General features: G+C 36.4%; 1 non-coding gene across 1 annotated transcript; it reads right to left on the bottom strand.

Moving 5' to 3' along the window:
- Positions 1 to 359: 359 nt before the first annotated feature.
- On the bottom strand, positions 360 to 431 carry TRNAD-GUC (transfer RNA aspartic acid (anticodon GUC)). Its single transcript has one exon. It is a non-coding gene; the product is annotated as a tRNA-Asp (tRNA).
- Positions 432 to 7,860: the final 7,429 nt, after the last annotated feature.

Raw genomic sequence — 7,860 nt, forward strand, 5'->3', positions numbered from 1 at the left:
TCCAAGTACTTCGTCCTCTTTGATCACTTTCAAACTCACTTTCATGAATTATGTTTATGTAGTTCTTCACAAAAGTAAACATTAACATTATCAATATTGAAAACCTGAAATCGGGAGAGAGCATTGTTTCTCTTATTGATTAAAACTCGTTTAATTATTTTAGTTATTTTCGTTAATCACGTCAACCAACCAAATCATTGAATTTATTTTCTGCGCTTAGTTTAATATAGATTAATTACAAGGCTACTTAGCAACGCATTTTCCACAAACTCTCTGTGTTCGACACCCGCTTACCGCTATCTAACTAGTTGTAATCGGTTTATCTTTGAGTGAGTCTTCGACTTCACGTCAAATTTTGGCGTCGTTGCCGGGGAATGAACCCGGGTCACCCACGTGACAGGCGGGAATACTTACCACTATACTACAACGACAAAGTAAAGTAAAAAAGAGAGTCGTCGTCAAAGGGCATGCCATGAAAAATAGGTTCTCCATGATCGTCAGGCATTTTGTATCTTCATCCCTTAGCCGGCTTCTTTGTGATAGGATTCACTTCCTTGACTTGTATAACCTACCCGGATTTAAAGTGGACTTCGGGTAGTCATGTTTCCACTCATGATTCAAAAACAGTTTGAACCATCCCTCCAGCATGCTTTCCTCCTCCCTCGACCCATCGTTTTTCTGAAGTAGTTCATGTCAAGGATTGACAAGGTGTTCATATCTCCATAGGTGAGATATATCAGGTCGTCGTTTGCACGTCGAACAACCCAACTTTTGGGATCCTTGTGCCACCTTGCGTAGAGGATCAGTGCGGAGTCATGGTACGGCTTCGATCTCCATCTCATGCTTGCCATTCTACTCACGCTATAATACTTGATACATTTTCTTGACTTTCTTTGAGCAGGCTTGGTAGTGGGAGTGACAACTGCTTTTTGAATGGCGTGTTCTTCAATCACCCTCTTCAAAGTGTCCGGATTAGTTGAGTAGTTAATACCGTCATCACTGTCTTCTTTATTTTTCACGGCTTCTTGAATTGGCTAACTGGTACCTGCAACAGAATAAATGTTAAATATATAGGCAATTTCAGCCTTGATTGCAGCGTCAGTCTCACGAGTTTTCTCAGGCCCGCTTGGCGGCTCTTGATCTGCCTCCTTATTTCCACATGTGGCATCACCATCACCATTGTCCATCGTTTCCACCATCACCACCATGAGCTTCATCAAAGTTGCCATACTCGTGGTCATCATCCTCATCATCATAATTCCCTTCATCCTCATTCTCATCGTCATCACCATCATCGTTATCATCATTAGTCTCATCCTCATCGTCACCATTTCCATTACTTCCACCACCTCCTTGAGCCACATATTGTTGCTGAATAATAGGAACCAAGGCAGATGTAACAAGAGCACTGACTTGTTCACCCTAGTAGGTATAACAAGTGGGGAACTTGTAGAACTTACATGTCTAGTTGTGGTGGCAGTAGTAACTACAAGTTCGGTTCTCACTATGGTTCCAACAACCTTAGGAGGCTCATCTCCTCTCATCTTCACACCAGAACCTCCTTCACCTCCCTCTTTCCTGGTTACACCACTGTATAGGAAGCCATGTAGCTTTCCATGAGCTCTGACCCTATTGGCATCAGCAACTAGATTCGCAAGAGCTTATACTCGTTTATTGCTCTGCTCAGTCCCTTGGCTCATTTACATGCAGGAAGCCACGGAAAGTCTCCATCAAATGAGTCCTTAGGTTGTTCACATCTTCATCTGTCAAGAGCATTACCTCCATAACTGCAAGGTAGCGGTTGACCAAGGACTCATTCACTTGGTTCTGGTTGTTTTTGTTGTAGTCATGTTAATCTTCAGTCTCGCCTTCAAGTTGCTAAATCATGTTCCTCAACCTGGCACTTTCAGCTATAAGTCTACCCACGTCCCTATAAGAACTTGATCCACCTTCCATCAAACTAACTCTTGAGCCCAGGCGCTCAAAGTCTATCCACACTCGATCAAGCGTAAAGTCTAATTCCCTCCTAAAGTTGTTTGCAAAGTTTGAGGAGGAGGGAAGATCAGACTCTAACCCAGAGATTCTTGACTGAATCCGTTCAGCCACTGGCACACAATCAAAGCATGATCCAAGTCCCTCTGCTCTTGTAGTTCAGCCACTCAATTTGCCAAAATGTCACGTTGTCTTGTCACTTTTTCATTGATTTCTTGCTGATCTTTAACGAACTTGATCAACAAGAGCTCACGCTTGGCTCTGTTCTCATTAGCTTCTTCCAGTTCTCTAATCCTATCGAGAATAGGATCTCGATACCTGGCAAGAATGAATAGTGTGGTCAAAAAGGTGAAAATACATGTCAAATATGTCAGCGTAGGTTACTGTTCACTTCAGCCATTCGAAAATGTAAAAGTCTGTCAAAATTATAGGAGCATGTCAAACTGATGGATGACATGGTAGTGGCTTCCGCCATTTCAAATGGTGGAACACGGGAATATTGTTCTACTTCCGCCATTTCAAATGGCAGAAGTCCTAATAATCGTCCAGCTAAGCTATTCTGGGATCCGTCATTTGAAAAGGCGGATCACTTATAAGTGTCCAACATCTATTCTCTCTTCTAGAAAGCATTTCACTACTTTATTTTTCCGATTTTTAAAAAAATTCCGCTGTTCTTCCTAGCATCTCGCGAGATATTTAATAAATCTAGCTAATATGTTGTTAATAAAAATAATACTTTATGAAGTAGAACTAAATCTTAACAAGTTATATAAAAAAATAAACTATAAACTGCATATGGATGTAAAACTAATTTTTAATAGGTACAATTAAAATTAAACCGAACTTGAAAAGAAAGGAACTGAAACAATTCTCCAAGTATCGTAATTCAAAAAGGAATAGTCCAAAAAGATTATTCCACTGCCTAACAAAAGAATATAAGATTGTGAAACACAAACGGAGAAAGAATATTAAAGTTTCTAAGAGTAATTTTTAACACTTGCTGTAAGCATTCAATTCTCTATATAAAGGCATGTGATCTATTGCATACACCCCAAAGCAAACACTCAACTAAACTTAAATACAACTTAATTTCTGTGCCTACATCTTACATAGCTTCACCCAAAAATGGCATATGGTTCCAAGAACACAACAGACCAGCTTGCTAAGATCGGCAAAGAAACATTCGATGCCATAGATGATATTTTCCCACGTAGGCGTCAAAGCTCCAAGCAGCATAATTTTCACTATCATCAGTACCAACCACAAGAGGCTTATAATGTGGTTTGGCAACAAGTGCCGGATGCCCCAAGAACTGCTAGGATGACCGAGCGAGTGGTAACTTGCGACGATGTTGCTAAGATGTATGGTGGGACTATGTTTGTGGAGTATCATAATAGAAAGCCTGATCGCAAAGGTTTCTTCTTTTAGTAGTTCTAGCTAGCTATATGTATTGTCTTTGAAATAAAGCTAGCTATATGCATATGTATCTTGAATTCCATCCCTTGCCACTGTTGGCTTTACGTGGATGTGCTAATACTCTTGTAATGAATTACCGTGTGATAAATAACTAGCGGTTGTATTAACTTGATCATGTTCTCTTTTTCACTAAAGCCTCTGTTAATTTGTTTCGATTCTTTTCGATTGTATTACTATTTTCATAGACTAGGAAAGATGAAATGATTATATACTTAATACTTACGAAAACTAGAAATTCGTACGGATATATGTAACGCATGCAATCCTTTAATTAACATGTAACGCGTAAGCTTGTAAACTCACGAATTTAGATATGTCATTAAGTCGTAATATTTCACAACCTTATAAAATGTGACTTGCATAATAAATTTCGAGATTAAACATATCTTGAAGACATTTTTTAAATGTCATTCATAAATGAAATATCATATTCTGTGTTCACAACCCAGAATTCATACACTAATTATGCAGTTTAAAGCCTATCTAAACTAACGTTGTAGCTGGAGCAAGTCATCAAGCGACTAGCTGTCCTTCATCCTTAGAGATTCGAAAATATTGCGCCTACTAAACCATGTAACGCCAACAAAACAAGTGTTCAAAGCCTCCCAAATTTGCTTAGCTTTTGGAAACTGAGAAACATGTAACACGACCTTGTCACACTCGTCTTTGATTATACTTTCGCCGCCTTAATTATCACACTCTTTATTGAAATGCAACCCCCTTCTTATCAACCACCAACAAAAACAACAATCTCCTATTTATTCGTCTTTAGGTTGCAAAAACAAACTCCTTGGCCCCTTGTACTTTCATTTCTTCTGACCGAAACATGTTGGTTAATTTTTCTGCCAAAAAAATCATGCCCCTCTGCTGTGGTTCTCCTCCTTGGCGAAAAGACTACGCTCAAAATAAAAACGATGAAAAACTGGGTTTTACGTCACAAAAAACCTTGTTGCTCAGTTTCTACATGCTCATCTACTGCTTGATAACCCGTAACTTGACTTCTCAAATAGCATGACCCACGACTCTTTATATACTAGCTAGAACTAGTCATAAACCAACCAAGACCGATATTCGTAACTAATATGAATTATTCAAATACTATTTATAAATCTAACTAACCTATGTTTAACATTGACATATAGTAGATAAACTAACAATTTATAATACAACCTCAATTAGATACTTAAGTAATAAAACAAAAGACGTGCCATTGATTTAATCGGCTGACTTAATACCACACTAACTCGACTTTTATATCTCCCAGCAAGCTTTCACGCCATAAACCTGTTTCCTAACTCTTTCACTTGTGAGCCTAAACGAATAAGTCCAAAACTTGTTACAACATCTACATACATCAACTAATTAAATAAACCAAAGTGGCAAGTACTACCAACACTAAAGGTATGTATTATATATAACTTGGAGCTTATCTCCATTTCCATTTTAAATTATTTATTAAGGAACAAGAATATAAACATGTTTATATCATCAATGGATAAAGTTAAAGTAAGCAACAATTAGGCACAAAATACAATTTAATCTTTAGCTATTACGTCTGTCACTATAACCTAATGATTTAAACCCGGTACAAACTGGCGGGTTGAACTGGTTATACAGGAGGAATCCGGTAATCTGAGCACGATAATTTGGGCACTAGATTTGAACATCGAACCGCTGGCTTTTGTTACCGGTTTTTAGCCCAAGAGCATTTTGGTAATTAGAAGCCCATAATTAATTTATGAAATTCAGTACTAGAAAAAGCGATGTTTTTCTGCAACCGAATTGTAGGAAATTTGTTGGAAAACTCCAGCTTCAAACAGTTTTCTAACAAAAAAATTGTTGGAAAAACACATGCTTGAAAATCGTTTTCAACAATTTTCCAACAACTTTTCTTACAGAATTGCTACAAAAACATGTGGTTGTAAAGTTCCTACAACTTTCCTACAAAAACTATTTTGACTTAACATAATGTTTATTAGATAATATTGTAGCAAAGTTGGAGCTTATTTTTTTTGTTGGAAATCTGTTGGAACTACTTGTCGTAGGAAATTTGTAGGAAATGTTTGTGAGAAAATAAATTGTTTTCTAGTATTGATTAACCTTTGAAGTTGTGATTAGAAGTAAAAGATTTATCCAAATGATTGAAAGTTGAAACAACCATTCATGTTAACTAGCTTTTAGTTTACTGTTATCCAAACTTCAATCTCAATTCCTGCAAATTCACAGTTGGTTTCTTTACATCTTGTTTAATTCACTAATTCTGTATACTAACTTTATGTTTGACTCGATCGTTGTTCATGTATTATGTTTGGTCCATGTGGAAGTATACTTCCAATGAAGAAGAGACCGCCGGTGTCATTCTAGTGGAACGCGCCATGGAAGCTTCAACAAGCAGCTGCCTGTATTGTATATCTAAAATTTCGCATTTTAAGGTTATAAATTTGATTATATAAAAATGAACAAAGAAATAAAAACATTTTGGACATGAAATATAAAAACAATTTTACTTGAGTTGTACTTATATGAAATTATACCGTGAACTAGTTAACCCGGTTAAATCTTCCGTTAGAATTTACAATCAGTCGTATCATTTTTTAACCCAAAATAGTACAAATTAGAAACCTGTTTTTATAATGAGGGTAGTTGTGAGGTTAAGAACTAACTTTAACTTTTGCTATAAGAAAAGGCCTGATTTCAAAGTTTGTTTTAGGCCTCGAAAAAGTTAGATATTTCAAATCAAAACTATGAATACAAAGAGAGCTGAAAACCAGCCCATGATATGTTCTTGGTTTTCTAGAGCATGACGTTAGAGACTAATGCGTCACGAGAGGCCACATCACCTATTTGTAAATGATTGAAGGGAATCTTCATCTTTGAACGGGGTAGGAATTACGATTAAAGTATAAGATTGTAAAGAATAAAAATCTTTTCAAAATTCTATATTGATCAAACACGCAATTAAGAGATCGAATAATAGACCTTTACCAGTATTATTGGTGCAAGTGTAGGTTAAACCAAAAAAAATAGTGAACACATAAATAAGAGTATTAGTTACATTTAAACCAAAAAGAATTAGAATATTAAAAAAAAAAGTACCATTACCATTGAGCAGTTGCTTTTAGATTGCTATATATGAAGGCATACACAATCTCTGATATACACACCACAGCAAAATACAACATAAAACACAACTACTTCCATCCTTTCTTGTAACTAAATCAGCTCATCATAAAATGTCATTTTATCAAAAACCAAAAACAGATGTTGCTGCGATTGGAGCTGAAGCGTTTACCTTTCTCGACAATAATTTCTCAGGTGGGCGGCGCCACTTGAACCCTCCCAAACCAGTGCCTACTGCTCCACCACGCCGAACCGAACCACAGATATATCCCTATCATTACAATCCCCAACAGGCTTATTTTGTGCAACAAGTACCAGCCAAAAGGACATACATGGTGATAGACAGCTACCAGGCGGCCAACATGTATGGTGGGACTCTGCTTGTCGATCATCCTAATAAACAAAAGCCCCCCCGTAAGGGTTTCTTTTTTTAACAACTCAAGGCTCAAGCTATCTGTAACTATACGCTGCTCTTGTTTATTTCAATGCTTGGTATGTACCTTGGAATCATCCCTTGCCGATAATTAATCGGTTTTAGGTGGATGTGCCAAGATTGTTGAAAACAATTACCCTATGGTAATGTATATACTAGCTACTTGATGGTTGTATTTACAAAGCTGTCTTTGTTGTAATATATAACTTATTTCTGCTAGCAATATCAATCGCGAAGATAAATAAAACCAAGAGAGTGATATAAAACTATAGGAACACCAACATATAATTTTCAAACTGATGCTTAATTGTAGTACAAACTACAAAGAGAATTCCAGGTAGAAAGATACTCCTTAGAGCATCAAACACCAAAAGCCAACTGAAATCAGATAGATGATTTTTTGTTTTTAATTACATTTGTATTTTAAGATGATTAAATATACTGACAATGTTTTGCAATAGAATCAAGTCGGTTTTGGAAAGAGTTAACTAAACTTTCAAATAATATAAGAATATAGATGGAGATAAGTATCAAGAATGAGGTTACTAAAGTAACAATTCTTGTTGATCTAAACGACTTTAATCCTTCTAAGTTATAAATCCTCATATAAAGAGAAATAGCCAAACTAGCTAGCTAGTCATTTTGAGGTGTGACATATGCCGTGAATCACCAGTTATTTATTTACTTACATAAGAAGTCGGCTAATTATCCCAATGCATGCAAATCCACTCTTGTGAATCACCTTAAAAAGTGGTTTTCTTGTAACCTTTTAATTTTCTCATGATCCCTCTCTCTCTTTATATTATATATAATGTTTTATTATATGTGCTTAAAGCAGA

The sequence above is a fragment of the Bidens hawaiensis genome, unplaced genomic scaffold (assembly GCF_021521415.1).
Source record: "Bidens hawaiensis isolate Kalapana, Puna unplaced genomic scaffold, B.hawaiensis_p1.1 tig00014777_1, whole genome shotgun sequence".
NCBI classification, from domain to species: domain Eukaryota; kingdom Viridiplantae; phylum Streptophyta; class Magnoliopsida; order Asterales; family Asteraceae; genus Bidens; species Bidens hawaiensis.